General features: G+C 36.7%; 1 protein-coding gene across 8 annotated transcripts in view; it reads right to left on the bottom strand.

The window, feature by feature from the left end:
• Positions 1-24,412, bottom strand: part of LOC125825752 (elongation factor 1-gamma 2-like) — a 1,064,241-nt gene that overhangs the window by 256,759 nt on the left and 783,070 nt on the right. The window contains exon 1 of one of the 8 annotated variants that reach the window (XM_049505064.1): positions 6,114-6,125. The exons of 6 other annotated variants lie outside the window; for them this stretch is intronic. The gene's annotated coding sequence lies outside the window, so the exon portion shown is untranslated. Of the gene's footprint in view, positions 1-127; positions 140-6,113; positions 6,126-24,412 lie in introns of those variants that run through there. One more of the 8 variants, XM_049505066.1, reaches the window with a different exon arrangement.

Genomic DNA, 24,412 nt, shown 5'->3' with positions numbered 1-24,412 from the left:
CAAATGGGCGAAGTTCTACCCAAGCCATTTCTTTAATCATGAACTTTGTTTGAGGGGTCCCTTTGACCTAAAACATTAGTTTAGTTCCTTGATATTTCCAACTATTTTCAAATCTTAATCTCCATTGTACGATACAAAGTCATGTACACCTCATATAACCATGCCATACTACGCCATAAATATTATGCAAGAATAGAGAAAAAGTACGGGATCCTACATTCTCCCCGCCCCTATGAACATTCACCCGCGAATGGATCTAGATAATTCCTTGGTTGTGTTTTTCCTTTTTTCTCATAGGACTTTAATTGCGAGTCTATATTTGTTACAATCGCAAATTAAAGTCAAAATCTGAAACTTTTAACTACTAAGCTTTGCATAGCTATCTCGTAAGAAGACATATAAATTGCACCTTCAAGCTACTTAAAATATAATTAAGTCGTTGTGAAGAAATAATTACCAATCATTTAAATGTGACTCACCTTAAGTCATAAACAGTTGGGGGTACTCCTTTCTCATTTCCTCTTCCGCTTCCCAAGTCATTTCCTCGACGTTGTTATTTATCCATAACACTTTCACAGAAGCTACATCTTTAGTTCGAAGCTTCTTCAGCGATACAAATATTTTCAATCGGCATAATACGTGAAGGATCTCCAATGCACTTCCGCAACATAGAAACATGAAATACAGGATATATTGCTTCCAATTCTGAAGGCAAATCAAACTCGTATGCCACCATACCGATATTCTGAATAATCTTATACGGTCCAACGTACCTAGGACTGAGCTTCCCTTTCTTTCGAAATCACATGATGCCCTTCATAGGTGATACTTCCAGGAAAACCCAATCTTCTACATCAAACTCTAAGTTCCGTCGGTGAACATCTTCATAAGACTTTTGTTGACATTGTGTTGTATGAAGCCGATCTCTAATAAGCTTAACCTTTTCAATCGCTTGATGGACTAGATTGGGACCTAGCAAATCTGTTTCCCCGAGCTTAAGCCAACCGATTGGGGACCTACACTTCCGCCCGTATAGTGCTTTGTAAGGGGCCATCTGAATACTAGCTTGAAATTTATTATTATAAGCGAACTCGATAAGAGGTAGATGTTCATCCCAACTTCCTTTAAAATCCAGCACACAAGCACGTAACATATCCTCAACTGTCTGAATAGTATGCTCTACATGTCCATTAGTTTGTGGAAGAAAAGCGGTGCTAAGATTTACCTGAGTGCCTAGACCCTTCTAAAACAATCTCCAAAAATGTGTTGTAAATTGAGCTCTTCAATCTAAGATAATAGATAATGGAACTCCATGAAGGCGAACAATCTCTTGAATGTAAAACTTGGCATAATCTACAGCTGAATATGTCGTCCTAACCGGCAAGAAATGCGCAGATTTTGTCAGCCTATCGATAATTACCCAAATAGAATCATACCTTCGTGGAGTGTGAGGCAAACCAGTGATGAAGTCCATATTTATCATATCCCATTTACATAACGGAAGCTCATTATACTGGGTTAGGCCTCCAGGCCTCTGATGCTCTGCTTTAACTTATTGGCAATTGGGACATTCAACTACCATCTTTGCACTATCTTTTTTCATGTCATTCCACCAATAGATCTGTCGAAGGTCCTGATACATCTTCGTCGCTCCAGGGTGAGATACATATCTAGAATAATGGGCCTATGAAAGAATATTTGTACGGAGCTCTCCAACTACCAGTACACATAAGCGACCCTGGTATCTAAGGACTCCATTTCCAGTTAGCTCAAATAAGGGTTGTTGCGGAGTGGATCTTTTCCCTCAATTTCCTAAGCTAAGGATCTTCATGTTGTCACCTTTTCACTTTAGTCACAAAGGAAGATTCTTCCATATTCTTAATGACAACACCTCTGCCCCCTGCATCTACCAAGTGTACTTTCAAATTAACTAGCTTGCATAGGTCTTTTGTAATTCCAGCCTTATCAGCTTCAACATGACTTAGACTACCCATGGACTTCCGGCTGAGCGCATCAACAACAACATTAGCTTTGCCAGGATGATACAAAATGTCAACATCGTAGTCCTTTAATAATTCTAGCCATCTCCTTTGTCGTAGGTTCAACTCTCTCTGCTTAAGTAAGTACCGAAGACTCTAGTGATCGGTGAAAATATCTATATGAACCCCGTATAGATAATGCCGCCAAATTTTTAGGGCAAAGACAGTTGCAACCAACTCAAGATCGTGTGTAGAATAATTCTGGTCATGCTTCCACAACAGTCTAGAGACATATGCAATAACCTTACCATGTTGCATAAGAACATAACCTAGGCCAATTCTTGAGGCATCACAATAAACAACATAGCCCTCATTACCATCTGGAAGAGTTAGGATAGGTGCAGTGGTAAGTCTTTTTTTTAGTTGCTGAAAGCTATTTTCGCATGCCTCGGTCCATTGAAACTTAGCTGCCTTATGTGTCAATTTTGTCACCTTCGGTAATACCCTTCCAAGCCTAAAAAGTTGCGAACCTCTGTTGGATTCAAGGGCCTCGCTAAGTCATCACTGCTTCAATCTTTTGTCCATCAACCTTAATACCCTAACTTGTAATAACATGACCAAGAAAAGCGACATAAGTAAGCCAAAAGTCACGTTTAGAGAATTTAGCATACAACCTGCAATCTTGGAGAGTCTGCAATATAGCTCGCAAGTGGTCTGCATGCTCAGCTTCTGATCGTGAATATATAAGAATGTCATCAATAAACACAATCACAAATTCATCCAAGAATTGTTTGAAGACCCTATTCATAAGATCCATAAAGGCTGCTGGGGAATTTGTAAGCCCGAAAGACATGACAAAGAATTCAAAATGGCCATAACTCCTCCTAAATATTGTTTTTTGGATATCAACTTCCCTGACTCGCAGGTGATGGTAACCAGACCAAAAGTCAATCTTGGAAAAGCATTTGGCACCTTGTAACTGATCGAATAAGTCATCAATCTGTGGAAGAGGATATTTATTTCTTATAGTGACTTTGTTAAGTTGTCTATAGTCAATACACTTTTATAAGGATCCATCTTTCTTTCGAACAAAGAGCATTGGGGCACCCCATGGGGAAGTACTTGGCTTGATAAAACCTTTATCGAGCAAGTCCTTCAGTTGTTCCTTTAATTCTCTTAGCTCTGTAGTTGTCATTCTATAGGGAGGAATCGATATAGGTTGCATTTCAGGAAACAAGTCTATAGCGAAATCAATTACCCTTTCTAGGGGGATTCCTAGAAGATCATCTGGGAATACTATTGAAAATTCATTCACGATAGGAATTGATGAAGAGTCATGGGCTCCCTATTAGTATCTTGTACATGAACCGTATGGTACATACAACCTTTAGCAATCAACTTTCGAGCCCTAAGGTATGAAATAAACTTACCCTTAGGTGTGGCTGCATTACCCTTCCACTCAAGGACTGGCTCACCTAGAAAGTAAAATCTGACTATATTTGCACGACAATCAATATTAACATAGCAAGCTGCCAACCAATCCATATCCATGATAACATCAAAATCTAGCATAATCAACTCAACTAAATCAGCGGGGATTTGATGATTATTAATTAACACCGTGCAACCTCAATACACATGACTAGCTAAAATAGAGTCGCTAACCGGTGTAGACACCTCAACTGGTTGTGGCAACAACTCAGATTTCATGTCAATCTTACTAGCAATAAATGGAGTAGTATATGAAAATGTAGAGCCAGGGTCTATCAATGCATAAACATCTTGAGAAGATATCATCAATATACTTGTAACAACATCAGGGGATGCCTCTGATTCCTGTGGTCCTGTGAGTGCATAAAAGTAGTTTTGGCCACCGCTCGAACCTGTATCTCCTTGACTTCTCCCTCTACCATGACCCTGAGTAGAATGTGGTCCTGGCCGTGGGGCACGGACTGAGGGTGAAGATGTTGTTGTGGATCCTGAAAGCTGATCTAGATCACCTCTGCTCAACCTCGGGCACCAACTAATAAAATTTTCAGTCTGCCCACAATAATAACATGCACCTGAACCCTGTGTAGACTGCCTAGTGTGCGGCTTACCGCACTGTGTACAATGAGGAGTGGGATGTTTTATCTTTACGGAGCAATCCTGTCGATGACTTTCAGGCTCTCCTGAGATATGACTTGGTCCTGACTAACTATAACGATCAAACCACGGTCCCTGCACCTGTGGTGAGACACTACCCGCTGGCTGAAGTGGATATCGATGAAATGGGGGCCTAAAATCACCATGTGGCTCCCTATAAGACCCCATAGTACGGGCCCTCTTACTCTGCTTCCTATCCCTACGGGTATCATGAATCCGTTGACAAAGCTCCTTTGTAGTCTGAGCGAAAGCTTGTATGCGGGAAATATCTACATCATCTGATAGGGATGCTACCCTACAATCTTTGATCAAATGATCTCCCAAACCATCAACATAATGATGAACTATGGCTCTCATGGTACATACAATATCGGGTGCATATCTTGCCAAAGAATTAAACATGTGGCTATAATCCCTCACACTCATGGTTCCTTGCTTCAGATTGATAAACTCGTCAAGACAGGCCTCTCGAACTTCCTATGGCAAATAGTGGGCAAGGAAGGCCTCAGAGAAGTCTTCCCACTCTGCTAGCGGAGCATCAGGTCCTCTAGATCTCTCTCATGCCTCATACCAAAGGATGGCTAGATCACGTAGCCGAAGAGAAGCCAACTCCAGAGCTTCTGTGACGGAGGCATGCATCACCTTCAATACTCTATATATATGGTCTATAAAGTAATGGGGATCCTCAGTAGGACTAGATCCTTTAAATAACGGAGGGGCCAAATGAAGAAACTCTCGTACCTTCAAACTTTCTAACTGGTCACTCCAAGTATCTACTCCTGACTCTAGTTGTTGCTCATGAATAGAAACCATCCTAGTCAGCAACTGAGTTGTCTCTCTCATCCCCTGCTCCCCAGTCTCTAGTGGAGGAACAATACGTACTGGAGGTCTTGTATCCCTAGCTTTCTCAGGTACCAATGGAACTAGTGAGGCTGGGGGTACTACATCTCCTCGGGGTTCAACAGGTGTCGGGGAGGCTAGTACTAGGGGTACTGGAGATTCACTTTGTGAACGCTCGAATGGCCATGGATTCTTCACGAAAGTTGTTCCTTATGTCATATGCTTTGCAAACACTATGTATAAAAGTTGGTACGCACCTATAAACAGTTCATAATTGATCTTAAATTGGTGGATTTGCCAAATTGCCTCAACTAGAAGAAACGTCTGTAGAACTTCATAAAGACAATCATAAAAGAGATCCAAAATGATTACCTTAGTTAACCAAGTGTAAACCTTGAAGAAACATCAATAACTACAAATTTATATTTTCAAAAACTAGCTTCAAATGTAGCTAATAGAAGGGAAAAACGATTGCCACGAGTAGAGATCACATTTCTAGGCACGAGGGGCACCTTTAATGGTAGAAATCATTAAAAACTAACCTTCATCATGGAAGAACTCCATAGGAACCCTCTCTTAAGATTTCTTTCTGGTTTGTAAGTGAAAAGAAATGTTTTCATGGCTTAAAGCGTTGAGTAAGCCGACATACCACATTTTTTACCCGACCCGAATTCTGCCCCGGTAGTCCGTAGTAAAACCCTCATAATCTTTTATTCCAATATCGGTTGTATACGAAGTTTTCTGTGTTGCAAACTAGGCTCGTAGGCCTTCGAGTAAATGGGTGATAGGACTTCTAACTTTTTATATATTGGGAGAAAACATCCAAGACATTTGACCCAAAGTTAAGAAAATATTATTAGAGAAACTTCGATAACTTTTTCCGACCTTAATTTTGCTAATTTTCTTGACTTCAAAACTTAACATACAACCCTTGTGCTATTAAATTACCTCACAACAAACTAGTCTTAGCATGTTTTGCACTCATAGGCTTATCCACAAGGTATGGGACAATTTAAGTCTTTCAAAAGGGCGAAGTTCTACCCTAACCATTTCTTTAATCATGAACTTTGTTTAAGGGGTCCGTTTGACCTAAAACATTAGTTTAGTTCCTTGATATTGCCACCTATTTGCAAATATTAATCTACAATGTACGATACAAAGTCATATACACCTCATATAACCATGTCATACTACGCCACATATATTATGCAAGAATAGAGAAAAAGTACGGGATCTTACATCATGTACTGCTTGTCTATTACTCTTGCTAATGAAAGTACCTTGTTGTACTGGATGCTATAATAACATTATATGTCATTGCCTCTTTTCTAGTTAGAGCATTCCTATAGCGACCCCAAATCATATCAACTTATTGGGACTAATAGTTCAATCACCTGGTCGTTCATTTGGATATTGTTCATGTTTTTGTGTTTTAGAGCTTTTGAAACTTGAACAGTTGACTTCAGTTAAAAGTTTAGAAAGATGGTTTTAGAATGTATTTGTGATGGTTCTATTAGCTCCAAAAAGTTGAATTTGGTCTAAAAGGACCATCGGTACGGATTGTGAGGCTTTTAGGCAAATCTCGAGCCCCCTTTGAGATTTTGGCTTAAGGAATTTGGGTGTGGGACCCACCTTACATCGAGACGACCTCAGTTGGAAGTTTTGAAATCTTTGTTGAGTCTAGAATACCATACTACATGGGGTAGCATATCTCTTTTGCATGCATGGGGTTTCAAATGAATCTTATGCACCTTTTCAGGGATTTTCATGTTAGGCAAAACCAGCTGAAGTGCATTAGCTAATGCAACCACACTCTCTTCTTCGCGATCGCAGGATCCTATTCGCGTTCATGGTGACAAATAGTATTGGTCTCTACATTCGTAGAGACATGGGATGTTGCCTTGTGCAATCGCGGGCACGCTGACGTGTTTGCAAAGGCCAAGATGGTAGACCCTCCAAAGTTGCGGGCTTCACTTTGCATTCCAGAAGGTCTCTTTTGTTTGGTCTTTTAAATAAAGACAAGATGCAATCAGCCTTCAATTCAAAACGTCAAAGTGTGATATCTCAAGTTCTAGAGATCAAATTTGGGTGAATCAAGTTGTTTGCTATCCGAAATTGGTGTAGCTACATAGTGGCACTACAAGAAATCAGCTCTTTTGTGGCGACAGAAGTCGCTACAGAACACCTGAAAGTCGCCACGAACTATGTTTAGTGGCGACCTTACCACCGTGGCAAGTACTTCCATAACTAAATGTTTCTCGTGACGACTCTAATATGTCGCCACTAAAACGACCTTTTGTGGCGACCTAGCTCGCCACTAAAAGTAACCAGGTATGCCACAAAAAAGCTTCCACAAAATACATGTTTTGTAAGTCGCCACTGAAGTTAGACTTTTAGTGGCTATTATAGTCGCTACAAAAGGTCTTATACTATTAGTTACAACTCTCATCGCCACTAAAGAAAGGATTTCAGTAGCGACTTATGTTGCCACAAATGTTTAATACTTTCAATGGCAACGTATTATCGCCACAGATACTAATTCTATTTGTCACTAATTTTGTCGCCACAAAAACCTATATTTACAACTGCAATAGTCAATTCTAATAAATTTCCTCTAAAATCAATATATACTCGTATATTTTGTCAATTAGCTATTAATATATTATCATCATTCATTCTAATTCAAGAAACACACAAAATAATCCTTAAACTGGATATAACAAGTACTTCTATTACTAAAAAAATCAACAAAATATATAATTCACAATAATTCATTGTTCAATGTCATTTATGCATATACACAAATGAAAAAGAAAATTAACTATTAAGTGTCTTCAAGCTCCCCTCCTTTGTCGATGGCTTTTTAGATAATGCAAGAACCTTGCCCCTATTAGGAAAATACCCAAGATCACTTTTATTATTAACATAATCATAATGTTAATAGAAAAGAGATGGTTATAAAAGAGCGATAATAGAAAAAGGGCAGTTATAAAGTTATTAGAAAAAGACGGTGCACAAGCTGACATCACCAAACTTGCTGGTGGTACAATAAATTCAACACCAAGTTCACCAAATGTATTCTATTTATCAGTTGTTTTTCAATTCCTACACAAAATTGAAGAACACAAGCTAGTTCGATGCAAGAAGAGAAACAATGAAGAAGTGCATCTTGGGGAGTATGTTGAATAGCTCAAGATTTATTACATAGAACTAACAATTGGCGACTTGTGCTTAAGAGTTGCAGTTACAACAAAAGGTCGAAATAGATACCAATGCATTTACCTGTTGAATTCTCGACATTATAGAATCCACCACTTTTAATCTCTTTGTCCACTTTTAATCTCATTTGTTCTTTGGAGCGTTCTATCTATTTCTATAGAAATTTGTCCTTGTTCTTCTGACAACTTCCAATCCTTCTTAATTTTCATCTCAGCTTCCGAAGTAATTCATTGAATCAACACAGTAGCAAACAACTTCATAGAAACAAAATAATGAATAAATATGATAAAATTGTAGAAGCACAAAAATTGAAATTGAGAAGCATCTGACTTGAAGAGCTGATTGTTTAGCCGAGTTAAAAAGAAGCTAAAGTCATCACAAACATATCGTTAAAACTAAATCTATGACCAATTACTCAAACTAAATTATCAAAATATAGTTAATTGTGGTAAATGTCTTTTGTCACTCCATATCATTATTTTTTTCTAGTGACATCTCCATCATCATCAGGTAACTCTTCTTTGATGTTTTCAACTTTGGATACGTCCATAACTTAATCTTCATAGATATTAATCATATCCAAAATCGAATGCAGAAGCACGTTTAAAGTGAAACTTTTAGCTAAAGCAACTGAAGGAAAATATTGTGCTGAGCAGCACCATAGTTAGATTTGGCATAACGAGTTAAGGACAGGAGTGGGCGGGCAGGAGGCAAGGGTCTCGCAGAAACGAAAACTAACACTAACTTTCTAATACTAATATGTTGAAAAGTGTTACTGAAGCATAAATACAATAAAAAAAACTGACATCATACAAACTTCAAATTTCCAAAGTCGCAACAATCAAAAGCGAGCACCAATATAACCTTGAACCATATTTTAAGACTAAGCATAGAAAACAAATAAGTCTTCCATTTGACTGAATTAATAAATCACCAAGTTAATTAACTTATACTTCTTTTGTACTTCTTATTTTCCATAAAGGAACAAAGGAAGACTACATTTTCTTTCCTAAGAAATTACTTTACTACAACATATAGTTATCTTCCTTCCTATAAATGTATGATATAACTTGTATGATCATACTATGAAGCATTCACCATGATATTTCTTAACATTACATTACTTTTGTTGTTTTGCAAGCATCTAGATAATTCCAAGAGAGATCTTTCCTAGTAATATCAAGTCTTTTCATAGTATTTAGTTATGTAAATTCAGAAACTTGTACTTGTATTAAATTTAAGTTTTGATAAAAGAAATCTTATTACATCAAATCCTTGGAAATAGATTTTAGATGAGCCATATATTTTTGCAGCTAGTATCAAATTTCAACAACTTTAAATTGTTATATGAATCAGTGGCTTTCTCCTAAATGTTCAAGTTAATTTAAAACTCTCATACAAGATTAAAAACAAGAATGAAGTAAAACACATTCAAGTGGTTCTCAACACACAAACTAGACTAGCAACAATGTTAATCACATACCGATAAATTAATTGATCAGTGATTTTTTTTTTCTTAAGGTTTTCGGTTCATATTAGCCATTTTAGATGCTGATTTTATTTATCAAATAAAAATGAAAAAATTATAGACGTACAACAAAAAATTAATTAAGCGGGCAAGAACATTTATTCATTCATACATTCATTTAAAGACCTAGAATGGAAAGTAAGTAAATGGGAGGTTATTGACCTTCTCCGAGACAACGAATCGGTGAATCTCGAGTCTTCACCATTGAAAAGATTGTTCAACAGAGCCAATGTAAGCTCTTTTTACATTATAAAAACTAAATATTAGCTCCCCAATAAAGCTAACGAGTTTCAAACTATGAGAATCAAAATAAGTGGGAAATCTTCCGAGTGATTTTGAGTGGATATGATTAAAAAACAAGGGCGAAAACTCACTTTTTCATAGCTATTTGGAGCCATTGGGGGCTGTTGAATGTTGAATTCATCCATGGACCTTGGACAGATCTTTTATCTGTTGAGTTAGAAGGAGAAACCATTAGTGTCGTTGTGTACCCTCTTGAGGTCTATTCGTTATTTGTAACTGTGAGAAGCTTCAAAGAGGCGTGAGAGGGTGGAGGAGACAACTACGGCTATAGAGGTCGCGCCGGTCTTTTCCCGACGTCCTAGAGGCGGCGCTTATGTGGTTCAGAATTTGATTGAATGAAAATGGGGAAGGGATTGCGGTCTTTAGTTGGGTTATTTGGGCCGGGTCAGGGTTTTTGGTTCAAGAATTGATGCTGAAAATCGATGTTTAATTAACCTGCTTAATAGATTTTTCTCATTCTATTTCGTACTCGAATTAAACAAATAAATAATGGTTTCTTGTCTTAGTTATTTTTCCAAACGTGTTCATATATAAATCAAAATCTCTAAGTAATTTAATGTACATATTTTAGTTTAAGGAAAACACGGATTTATTATAATATTTTATTATATAGAAAATTTTCATTTTTATTTTAGTTTGTTTATTTAGTCATCCACTTTAAAATTATCCTTAAATTAGAAAAATAAAGCATATATTTTAATAACTTTATTTCAATATACTTAGGTCGAGATATATCTCATAGGATATGTAAGAGTAGAATTTTCATATTATATGAGACGTAAGTATTTGATTTTAAATACAGAAAATGTATCTCAAAATGAATCATAGAGCAAATTTTTTTATTATAATATCCCTTTCTTATAAATAAAAACTAAAAATAACCTTCTTATGAACTCAAAATAGTAAACAAGAAATACTCACAGCATATTTTATATCTTTAATATCATAATTTAGCTTATTTACTTTTCAATAAAAGTAATACTAATATATATGCCTAAAATTAGTTATTTTTGTAATGTGCAAAATGTTTCAATCACTGAGTAATTACTTAAAATAAGTTTATTGGGAAATTAATCACATTACATATTTTAATAACAATAATTAATACCTAAATAATATATTTAAAATACTCATTAGATGCATTAAATTAGTGTAAGTACTAATTTAGCAATGAAAAATAAGTAAATCATTCATTATTATCTTTACAACTATTAATTGAAGTTAAATTGACATACAATGTCTTATTATATCAACATAAAGGAATTTCCGGCGATATAAAAGATTATTGCAAAAGCTCCATTTTTACTGACGACAGAATATTGCTACAAAAGCTCAACATTTAGTAGCGACATAAAAGGTTGCTACAAAAGCTCCACATTTAGTGGCGGCAAAGTCGCCACAAGTTTTCCACAACTAAAACTTTTTGCGACGACACTCAATAAGTCGCCACAAATACACTTTCATCTATTTTTATTGAAAAAAAATTAGTAACTATTGTGACGACATGAATTAAGTCGCCACTAAATATCCTATGTTTTGTGGCGACAATAGGTGTCGCAACTATAGCCGCCAGTTTTTGTGGCAACTTGGTTAATCGCCACAATAAGTCGTATATTTGTGGCAATTTTATGTGTCGCCACAGAAAGTTGTTGCTAAAAGTTGTGTTTCTTGTAGTGTGGGGCGATCAGGGTAGAGTGGAGAGCATCGTGTGGAGGTAAATTTATCCCCAAAAGGGGCTGCCCATGATTTTAATTGGTGAATTAATTATAATTTCTTTCATGTTGATGTTTTCTACCTTTTCGAGAATTGAATTGTTTCCCATTTTGGGACACAAGCTTGGTAAGTCAATTGGGACCTTTTAATAGAGTCAATTTTGGGGATCCCAATATGGGTCCCACATTCCCATTTTGACTTTATTTTTTGTCTATCTCCAATTATTGTATTTTGGTGTCAAAATATTTGTATTGACGTTGTGATTGTGTTTATCATAGCATGGCATCGATTATGGCCATTCAGAAGGGAAAAGCTCTGGAATCATGATTTTGGAGAGCATGTGGTCTGCATTGAGGTAGACTACGGTTTCCCGATCTTTAGATTGAGCTTGAGATTGTGAATTCATGTGGGTTGGCAGTTCATTGATGTATACTTATTAGAAATCATGTTTTAGGACTTATTTTTTGGGATATTTCAGGAGTATCAACATGTTTTTCTTGTGTGTGATCATACCTTACCGATGTTGACACCCTCCTCTATATATGTCCAAACTATATCAGTCTCACTTCCCTCATCTTTTCTACCAAAGTGACCACTCCCACTTTTTTTGGATAACCTCATTTCTAATCATGTCACTCCTAGTATGTCCCCACATACATCTCAACATTATTATATCTGCAATATGTATCTTCTCAACAAATGAAGTCTTGTCTAACCACGACTTTGTAGAACTTGCCTTTAAGATTAGGTTGTACCTTCTCATCACACAAGACTCCAGAGGCAAGTCTCCATTTCATCCATTCCCCTCTAATGTGATGTGTCATATTATCGGTGATGTCCCCATTACCCACAATTATGTATCCCAGATAATTTAACCTCTCTCTTAGAAATAGTCTATGTGGCAAGCCTTACTTCCACATTTTCTTCATCCAACGCAATACAAACTTTGCACTCCAAATATTCTATTTTGGTTCTTCTCAACCTAAATCCTTTGGACTTCAGAGTTTCTCTCCAAATCTCAAAATAGCACTAACTCTATCACGTGTCTCAACAATGAGTACAATGTCATCCACAAATAAAAAACACCGCGGAACCTCCTCTTGAATATTGTGTCAACTTATCCATCACCAAGATTAATAGAAATGGGATTAAAACTGATCATTTTTGTCCTTCCTGATAATCAATTGCTTGAATATGTCACCATATGGTCCTTACTCCAAATGGATAGTGCAGCCCTTTGAATATTCTCCTTACAACTATGAAAGGATTGTCATAAGTATAAGATGCCCAATTCTATCTAACTACTTCCTAAAAGGAGGCATGATCTTTCCATAATTTTAGAAATGTAAATGGTTTCATATATCTAGACGTTCTTTCCTCACAGATAATAAACATATGATCATGATCAGAACCTCCTCTTGGTAAATGTTCCACCTCCATATGATTATGTAAATTTTGCATATCCTAATGATTAGAATTTTATTTAACATCTTAAATATATGTACATTACAGGTAGGACCGAAATAAGCAGGTGTAATGCAGAAGCTAGCAAAGCAAACCTCGAAAGACCACGAGTAAGAAGACAAACGAAAAACACACCAAAAGAGACAAATTTAACGTGGTTTGGTCAATCGACCTACATCCACAATGGAGATGAGCAATCCACTATAAATATGAGAGTACAAAATATAGAAAGAAACAACCTCAACCAATTCACTCGGAATACAAGGAGGTACACAAAATTCTCCTCCATAACCGCAACTCTCAAAACCCTAGGACTACATTGTGAATGTTGATTAAGTTAGAAGGAACAACCCTATTTTTATATAGTCCTAAACCTTTCCTACAAGAAACGGACTAGTTAAAATATTAAAACATTTTCTTAAAAGGAAAACCTATTTATGGTAAGAAACTCAGGGCAAATAATACCCAACAAATCTCCCCCTTGGCCTGAATTTCTGACAAAATAAATTTGTCCACCTTTTTCACATAATCTTCAACAACTTGCATCTCTTCTCCATAATCTCCTCCATCAAATCTACGTCTTGACACAGAGAACCTCTCTAAAACAATTTCTCCAATAAAATTCTTCATTACTATCAAAAAAGGTTGCGGCTAGAACTACACCCGTCAAGATGAACACCCAATTTTTAACTTGATTCAACCATTGATTATCGAACCACTGAACCTGACTCCATCATTGAATCTGGCTCTGATACCACTTGTTAGGACCGAAATAAGCAGGTGTAATGCAGAAGCTAGCAAAGCAATCCTCGAAAGACCACGAGTAAGAAGACAAACAAAAAATACACCAAAAGAGACAGATTTAACGTGGTTCGGTCAATCGACCTACATCCATAAAGGAGATTAGCAATCCACTATAAATATGAGAGTACAAAATATAGAGAGAAACAACCTCAATCAATTCACTCGAAATACAAGGATGTACACAAAATTCTCCTCCATAACCGCAACTCTCAAAACCATAGGACTACATTGTGAATGCTAATTAAGTTAGAAGGAACAAGCCTATATTTATAGAGTCCTAAACCTTTCCTACAAGAAAAGGACTAGTTAAAATATTAAAATATTTTCCTAAAAGGAAAACCTATTTATGGTAAGAAACATCAATTGCTTGAATATATCACCATATGGTCCTTACTCCAAATGGACAGTGCAGCCCTTTGAATATTCTCCTTACAACTATGAAAGGATTGTCAGAGGTATAAGATGCCCAATTTTGTCTAACTACTTCCTAAAAAGAGGCATGATCTTTCCATAATTTTAGAAATGTAAATGGTTTTATATCTCTAGACCTTCTTTCCTCACAGATAAGAAACATATGATCATGATCAGAACCTACTCTTGGTAAGTGTTCCACCTCCATATGATTATATAAATTTTGCATATCCTAATGATTAGAATTTTATCTAACATCTTAAATATATAGACATTACCATCTCTTTTATTCCACCATGTAAAAAAACATTCTTTGAATTGAGTCTCAACTAAATCACATGTTAAAATACAACAATCAAAATCTTTATTATCTGAATTTGAAATTGATTAGCCCCTTATTTTCTCCTCAAATTAAACAGTACATTAAAATCACCCCAAACTAGCAAAACTCTATTTATATTCTCTTCTATCGGATAAATATCATCCCACAATTCTTTGTTCTACACTACATTTTGCATAAACCATAGTAATAACAAACTTATGAGGTAGAGTGTGATTGTCAACTGTAATAGTATTTTAATTATTAATTTGTATTACTAATAACTATATTATCAAAATCATGATTGGTTAAAATTCATATTTTACCATTGCAGTTAGAAGTAGCAAAAGGAATTCTCAATCTTCTTTTATACTTGTTGAGTGTATACTATCTTGAAAATATTTAAATAGGATAATAAAAGTAAAGGTATGATATTTGTGTAATATTTAAACTCTCTGAAAGGCTTGTTGATACTTCACATACCTTATGTCACAAATAAAGGACTTCATCATCTATTATTAATAACTGTATTTATTTTTTATGGAATTGTGATAGGTTGTGCGTTTTCATCATCACCTTGTTTTTTGCCTTTATTTGTAGCTTTCAATACCCTTGGAAATAAGTTAGTCTCGTTGGCCATGTGTGTCAGTGCATCATGATTAACCTCTTCTAGGTCTGTTTTAGCACTCAACTCTATACCATCTATTTCCAATAACACATTCTTCTCTATGTTATGAGCAATAATATCATGTAGCACTCTATTAGGAGATTCACTTATCTCCAAGATTTGGGATCTTCAAAATTAAAAGCTACCACTATCAATTCTTCATTGTTCTCCATTACTTTGTCTTCACTGATATCTTCATTACATGTTTGATTATTCTGATTTTTCTCTAGCTTTAATAAACTCATATCTCCGAAATTATGCACAGCAACAAGCATATTATTATTCCTCTCTTCTCGGTAGTATACATTTTCAGGACTACCTTGATGAATATATAGATATTTTTTCTTTTCTTGAGCATTATGATGTTGATTGTGCCGCATATTGTCCTATTGTCCAGGATATATATAGTTGTTGAATGTTTTCCTTGCAACATCCCACCAAAGGATTTAGTGACCCAATCCCTAGCGGATTCTTTTTCATACCTTTTATTCTCTTATTTTGGAGTAACCTTTGGACTATTGCATTTTTTTTGGCTTGGCTGCTAACTATATCAACTCCTTCTATTCAATGAGCAGCAAATGAGTTCTATATAATTAGAGTTGGAATTTGACTATCATGACTATTCTTTGAGCATTTCTTATTTATTTTATCTCACACCACACTGTATCAGATCCCCCCCTACTACACTGTATTAGATCCCCTACTATTTGTGAATTGGTCTCGTTTGTTCTTGACCTTTCTAAATTTCCTCCATGACTTGTTACTCCTTGCTTACAACTTTATGCTTTCCTTTATTGGTGTCTTTGCATTCTTCTTTATTATAGCCCTACATTTTAATTACATTGTAGACAATATTTTGCATATAATCGTACTTAACATCAATCACACTAGACCTTATCTCTTCAGTGTATTAATTTTCTATCTGCATTTTCAGTGCCTTGGCAAAATCACCTTTAAGATCAACCATCACCTAAACTCATGCAAAAGTAGTTCTTATCTTGTTAATGGTGGCTTGATATAGCTGGATTGATTTACCTACGGTTGAAACTGGAGAATAAATTTATTTAACAAAAAAAGTGGGTTATATGTTAGAGAAAGAAATCCACGCCATACACATGGGTGTTTCCTCATTAATCATAAATATAGCATCAAAGATCAACGTTCTCATGAGGTAGGTATACCAATCTCTACATATGATATAGAAAGATACTGTTGATATCATATGAATGTTATCTTCTTGATGAGTCAAAGAGATAATCACATGTTTGCTGGGTTTTAAAATGTGTGAATGGAAAAGGAAGAGTTGCGACTTTTATGAAGAGTTGCGACTTTTATGAAAAGCTGCGATTTTTATGAAGAGTTGCGACTTTTATGAAGAGTTGCGACTTTTATGAAAAGTTGCGAATTTTATGAAAAGTTGTGACTTTTATGAAAGGTTGTGCCCTTTCCGAAAGACTGTGACTTTTCCAAAGGTTTGTGACCTTTCCGGTAAGGCACAATAAGAACATTTTCACACTACCCTTTGTTTTCTATAAATTGAGAGATTTCCTCTCATTTTAAGAGAAAAAATTTTCTTGACTTCTTCTACTACTATTAAATCTAGTATTCTAAGTGCACTTTACTGTTGTTGAGTGGTTTGCTGACACCGAGGTTTTAGGTACCGATACACCAGTGAGTAAGATCGTTCTATCCTGGGAGGATATATTCCATTAACCTCGGGTACTTGAGGGGAATAATTTCCTTAAGGGGATACTATGCATTCAGTGGGCTCGATTTTCTTCTTAAAGAAAAATATTTTGTATATTGTTTCTAATCTATCTTTCTGGTTCTATTTTCTCTACTAGTTTAATTTTCTAGTTTTGAAAATACACTTTAAACTTTGTTGTTTCTTATCAAGTTCTTCAAAGTTTTGTTCTAAGTATCTTAGGAATACAAGATGAACAACAATCTTAAGGAAATTAGTATAATATTGGTATTTCTTGTACTCTACTGATTGAGAGAAAAAATCATGTAAGTAGAAGATTAATGCACTACTTCTTCAGAATTCGATGCCTTGTTTAGCAAGATCGACGTGAGAATGTACCAGAAAAGTTGGTGGTATTTCGGTTAAAGATTACACCAGGTAACCTTCTTATTATTTATCTAAGGAGGAAAATAATTTTTAAAAGTTAACTCTTTTGACATTTATCATGTGTGTCTTTGGAAAAATATCTACAAATAATATGTTTTTGAATGAATTTTCCTTGGCAAATAGTGTTGCCTTTAAAATTCTATAGTTTGCAGAATAAGAGATGCACATTTTTGTTTGATAAAATAGTATGTCAAAAATTTATAGTTGAAAGACTATTTGAAAAGAAAAGCATTTCTATGTGATAATCTATGAATATGTTTTATTCTGTTTGGAGAAAAAAAAAACTTTTGTAGTTTTGTACTCCCTATGAATTTGATCGTGTCTGCTTTTTGTAGAGTAAAAACTTTTGTAATTTTCTACTCTGGATAAATAAGACTATGTAATTGGTTTGAAGAATATGAAAACTTCATCTAATAAGTCAATGTTGTACTTTTTGTGTTCTATAAACTTCATTGTTAAATAGAAAAAATTGTACAAAAGTGTCTTTATTATTAGTATTCTAAATACTAAGTGGTATGTCTAATTGTGATAGAAAAAAGACAAGTGACTTAGAGTTTGTGATTTTGTGCCTCTATGGAATGAACTTTGACAATTGTGTAAAGATTGTCAAAGGGAATTAAAGCACTATAATTCTTTTGTAGAATAATATTTCAAAAGAGGTTTCATATTGCCAATGACATTTTGATAGTATGAGAAAAAAAATATATGTGGAAAAATTATTTTCAAATACTTGAGAAATTTCATGATACTTTTGTATTATGTTAAACCCATAAAATTCTTGGAGTATATTTGATATTGTGGTCGTTGAGTTTCTCCTTTACTAGTATATGGTATGAGTAGTATGAAACTACCAAATTATATGTATACTTGTTCAAAATGATTGAGTTTTTTAATGAAAAAAGTGTCACTTAAAATGTTGTGATTTTTCATGAAAAGATATGTCTATTAAATATAACTATTTGTATAGACATGAATATTGGTGAATAGTCATTTGTCATGTTTTGTAAAAGAAGCATTTGGACTATATTGCTTTTATTGGACCCGATGAAACTTTGTTCATGGGTAGTTCTATAACAATCAAACTGAAAGTTATGGAAAGGTCCTTCCGAAAAGGACATTGACAAGGTGATGACTTCACATAAAATTGTAAGAAAGAGGAACAAAATATTTGTGAGAAAAAGCTACCTCGTGGAGAGCTTTTCAAACTCAATATATTTATTTGTTCTTACTTGGTTGAGTCAAACTGTCTGTGACATGAACACTTAGGACATGTCAATTACAAAACCTTGCAAGGAAAACTAATCAACTTAGAAGTTTTGTCTAACTTTATCCAAGTATGCTGAGCTTTCTTATAAATCTGTTGAAAGAAATTCTAATCCCTTAGAGTTTTTTTACATTGACATTTGTGATACAAAGTCAACACCATCTCGTGGTGGAAAAAAGTATCTCATAACTTTTATTGACAATTGCATTTGATACGGTTATGTCTATTTGTTGAATGGTAAGGATGAAACAACAGAAATGTCTAGACAATATACTATTGAAGTTGAAAACCAGTTTAAAAAAGATAAGAAGTGATAGGGATGGAGAATATAAATCTCCTTTTGCAGAAATATGTTTAGAAAGTGGATTTATCCATCAAACTACTGCCATATTCACCTCAATCTACTGGAATTACAGAATGGAAAAGAAATCAAACTTTGAAGGATATGATGGCTACATTACTTATAAGTTCAGGTTTACCACTGAAACGACCCCAAAAATGCCCGAAAATGTGCTTCGGAAACACCTATAATTGTAATTTCCATATATCTCAAAATCCGTTTCGTTTTTCGAAAATCCGACTTCATATTCTTGTTTAGGGGGTCAAATTGAGTGGGAACTGGGTCTAACCCAAATTTTAGAGCAACCGTATCAAAATCCAAAATTTCCAAGTGAAGCCTTTTTCGAGGGTCTACTTTGGAGGGTCATATCTCCTAGAACACAAATTATTTGGTGGCCAATAATATATCCATGGAAAGCCCTTTGAGTTAGCTATCTAACGCATTTCGTTTCACCTCATTTGGAGTTCGGACGAAGAAGTTATGCCCATTTTCGTAAAATCTGTCCGGCAGAAAAAGACAATTTCCAGTAGCTAATTTTACTGTTCACCCGCCCCATTTTTTTTTCTAAGTGTTGGACGATTTTCTTCCAAAGGGCATATGTTATTTCCTATATAGCATTAGTTCAAATTTCATCTCTAAAACATTTCCAAAACACCTCTCCCATACTTAGACACATTTTCTCTCAAGTTCTCTCAAGAACCCTAATCCAAAACCTTCCTCAAGATTGAAGAGACTCTTGTTCCAAGTTGCAAGCTTCCATTGAAGACACTCTCAAGACCTTCATAAGAACTCAAGGTATGTGGTGTTGAACTCATGAGTCCTTCCACCCATAGTGCCTAGACTCTATTCTACTCACTAATTCATGGTTTAAGTTAAGATTCATATATTAGTCTTGTTCTTTGTAATAATTTCCTACACATTGAATTTTAAACATGAAAAGTGATTGTTTTGAGCATGTTGTGACCCTAGAACTTGAACCTAAATTTGGAATGGATGTGGAGATTTTCATGTGGTATTGTGGGTGTTAAAAAGGTGTTGTTGTAGGTTGTTCATTGGTTTGGCTGCATAATTACTACCCTATTTCCCATGCTCTTTGATTCCATTACATGCCTTCAAGGTGTTTGACAAAATGTCCAACTATGGAGAATTGATAAATTGATGCTTTAAAGCTTGAGTTATGAGATGTATGGAACTCCAAAGATGTGTTGATGACAAACTAAGCTTGTGTATATGTTCATTCCATACGTGAGATTGCATTAGAGCCTAATGAGAATTTCCTATATAAAGTGTTGCATGACCATGCCCGGTCCGGGGGAAAAGAACCGGACAACCATGTGAGAGGTTTATATCTCACCACCTAGGATGCTTGGGGTGTGACCAACATCAACCATGTGAGAGGTTTATATCTACCACCTAGGATGCTTGGGGTGTGACCAACATCAACCATGTGAGAGGTTTATATCTCACCACCTAGGATGCTTGGGGTGTGACCAACATCAACCATGTGAGGGGTTTATACCTTGCCACCAGGGTGTCCGGGTGTGAACGGCATCCCCCATCCTAAGTTGGGGTTATAGATTGGTTGGATCATGCATACACATATGATATCTACTACTAGTATAGATTTACTTAAACATGTTTTGACTTCACTTTGATCATGCATCCTCATATTGTTATTCATAATGCCTGTGAAACTATTTCTTGTATTTTGATTGTGTCCTTGTTTATTGTTGTGTTGCACCCCGCATACTTAGTACATTCCAAGTACTAACGCATATTTTGCCTACATGATGTCACCATGTAGGGACCGGAGCTACTCTTGATCCTTCTCTCCATTCACGTGGCTAGTACGACGCTTATCCGAGTTTGTTGGTGAGTCCTCAATAATTCGAGGGCTATGTTATGTTTTTTACTCCTATGTTTTGAGACTTTATCTTGCAATTGTATTTTAACTATGAGGGGAGCCGGTAATATGTCATGGCCCCCGTCCTATCTATGTATGTAGAGGTGTGCGTTGGACAAGTATTTTGTAAACGAGCTTGACTCTTATTCTATGATGTCATTTTGAAATGGTTTGCCTTAGTCCCTATTTCCCGTTAATTAATGTTGAATGTACTTCCGCGACCGATGAAGTGTGATGACAAGTTTGAGAGGCTTGTTTGGGGTTCCTTCGGGTTCCTCATTCGCCATGTCACGTCTAGGCCCTAGGCTTGGGTCGTGACAAGCTTGGTATCAGAGCACTAGGTTGTTAAATCCTCGGAGTCCAACACACCGCGTTGAGTAGAGTCCTAATCATGGTTGTGAAGCGCGCCACGACTATGAATGGGAGGCTACAAAACGTTTTAGGAAAGGTTTCCCTTCTTCATGTTCTATGTCGTGCTTAGAGTGTGATAAGGTGATTCCTCCCTAACGCTTGTTCTTTGATTGCTAGATCATCATGCCAAACATGAGGGGAAGACGGGCCCGATCATCGGAAGAGCCACCCACCAATGGTGAGCTCCGTGATGCACTCACCATGCTTGCACAAGTGGTATCTAACCAAGTGCAACAAGGAGCCCAAGCTCCTCGAACTACCACCCCGGGGGAAAGGGTGAGAGATTTCATGAGGATGAACCCTCCGGTCTTCCATGGTTCAAAGGTGGATGAGGACCCGCAAGATTTCATTGATGAGGTATGCAAAATCTTGACCATTATGGATGTTGGTGCTTGTGAGAAGGCGGAATTGGCGGCTTACCAACTCAAGGGGGTTGCTCAAATTTGGTTTGATCAATGGAAGGGTGAGAAAGGTAATGGCTATGTGGTGTTGTGGGAGGAGTTTAAAATTGCTTTCCTTAATAGGTTCTTCCCTCTTGAGCTTAGGGAGGCAAAGTTGGTGGAGTTCATGAACTTGAAGCAAGGAGCTATGAGTGTGAGGGAGTATGCCCTCAAATTTGTCCAACTCTCCAAGTATGCACCTCACTTGGTGGCGACTCTAGGTCGAGGATGAACAAATTTGTGATGGGTGTATCGACTTGGTTAGTGAGGAGTGTCGGTCCGCTATGCTCATTGGAGATATGGATTTGTCTCGGTTGATGACTTATGCCGAGCAAATGGAGGAGGAGAAATTGAGGAAGAGAAAGGGGCACGAGGCCAAGAGGGCCCGATTGGAGAATAGGTTCCCTAAGGGTGCTAGATTTCATCAAGGCCGAGGAAACCCTCATGTCAACCGGGGATTTGCCATCAATGTTCCTAGACCTCAAGGGGGAGGTGAAGTGGGTTCTATGGATGTATGCCCTAAGTGTGGGAGGAAGCATGGTGGTCCTTGCATGAAGGGTTCGGGTGCTTGCTTTGAATGTGGAGAAGTGGGTCATAAGAGGTTTGAATGTCCCAAGATCCGCAACAAGGTCCGAAGTGCTAACACTACTCCTTTGGGTAGAGGTGCTTCTCAAAGTGGTGCCCCAAGGAACAATCGATTTTATGATTTGCATGGTAGACAAGGTGTTAATGAGACCCCGGATGTGGTGACCGGTATGTTGCAAATCTTTGATCTTGATGTTTATACTTTGATTGATCCGGGTGCCACCCTTTCCTTTGTTACCCCCTTAGTTGCTAGAAAATTTCATGTTGAGTCGGAATTGTTGCATGAGTCATATGAAGTATCTACTCCCATTGGTGTCTCTATTGTTGCTAGAAAAGTGTATAGAAATTGTCCGGTTTGCATATTGAATAAGTTGTTGCCTTGCGATCTTATTGAGTTGAACATGGTGGATTTTGATGTTATTCTTGGGATGGATTGGTTGCATGCATATTATGTTTCTATTGATTTGTAGGACTCGTAAAGTCAAGTTCCGATTTCCTAATGAACCCGTCCTTGAGTGGGAGAGCCGGGATGTTGTGGTGAAGGGGAAATTCATTTCTTGCATTAAAGCCCATAGGTTGATTTCCAAAGGGTGCTTGTACCATATTGTGAGAGTCAATGATGTGGAGTCTAAATTCCCTCCTATTGAGTCTATTTCGGTTGTTAATGAGTTTCTAGATGTCTTCCCAGAAGACCTTCCCGGTGTCCCTCCCGAAAGGGAGATAGATCTTGGTATAGACCTCCTTCCCGATACTCAACCTATTTCTATCCCCCCTTACCGTATGGCCCCGACAGAGTTGAAAGAGTTGAAAGAGCAATTAAAAGATTTGTTAGAGAAGGGATTTATTAGACCTAGTCATTCTCCCTGGGGTGCTCCGGTTTTGTTTGTGAAGAAGAAAGATGGGTCTCTTAGAATGTGTATTGATTATCGACAACTTAATAGGGTCACCGTCAACAATAGGTATCCTCTTCCAAGGATTGACGATTTATTTGACCAATTGCATGGGGCTAGTCACTTCTCTAAGATTGATCTTCGGTCAGGGTATCATCAAGTGAAGGTGAGGGAGTGTGATATTCCCCAAGACGGCCTTTCGTACTAGGTATGGGCACTATGAGTTTGTGGTGATGTCTTTCGGGTTGACTAATGCTCCGGCTCTCTTTATGGATTTGATGAATAGGGTTTTCAAACCCTACCTTGATTCTTTTGTGGTGGTGTTTATAGATGACATCTTGATCTATTCTCGGGGTGAGGAAGAGCACAAGGGTCACTTGAGGTGGTACTCCAAAGATTGAGGGAATAGAAGTTGTACGCTAAATATGAAAAGTGTGAGTTTTGGTTGAAGGAAGTTGCTTTCCTAGGCCATGTGGTGTCGGGGATGGTATTAAGGTGGATCCTAAGAAGACCGATGTTATTAGGAATTGGCCTAGACCTTTGACCCCGTCGGATATAAGGAGTTTCTTGGGTTTAGCGGGTTATTATAGGAGATTTGTAGAAGGGTTTTCTTCTCTTGCTTCTCCTATGACTAAGTTGACTCAAAAGAAGGCTAAATTTGTGTGGTCGGATGAGTGTGAGGAAAGCTTCCAAAACTTGAAAAGAAAGGCTTGTGTCCGCTCCTATTTTGTCACTTCCGGATGGGTTAGAAGGTTTTGTTGTTTATTGTGAATGCTTCCCATATTGTTTGGGTTGTGTGTTGATGCAAAGTGGTAAGGTTATAGCCTATGCTTCTAGGCAACTTAAGGTTCATGAAAAAAATTACCCAACCCATGATCTTGAATTGGCCGCCGTGGTTTTTGCTTTAAAGATTTGGCGTCATTATTTGTATGGGGTGCATGTTGATATCTTCACCGACCATAAGAATCTCCAATATGTGTTCACAAAAAGATCTTAACTTGAGACAAAGGAGGTGGTTAGAATTCCTTAAGGATTATGATATGAGTGTTCACTATA

Source organism: Solanum verrucosum, unplaced genomic scaffold (assembly GCF_900185275.1).
Source record: "Solanum verrucosum unplaced genomic scaffold, falcon-dt-bn FXZP01000003.1, whole genome shotgun sequence".
Taxonomy (NCBI): Eukaryota; Viridiplantae; Streptophyta; class Magnoliopsida; order Solanales; family Solanaceae; genus Solanum; species Solanum verrucosum.
Note: the sequence above shows the minus strand (reverse complement) of the source record. Positions and strands in the feature narration are given on the sequence as shown.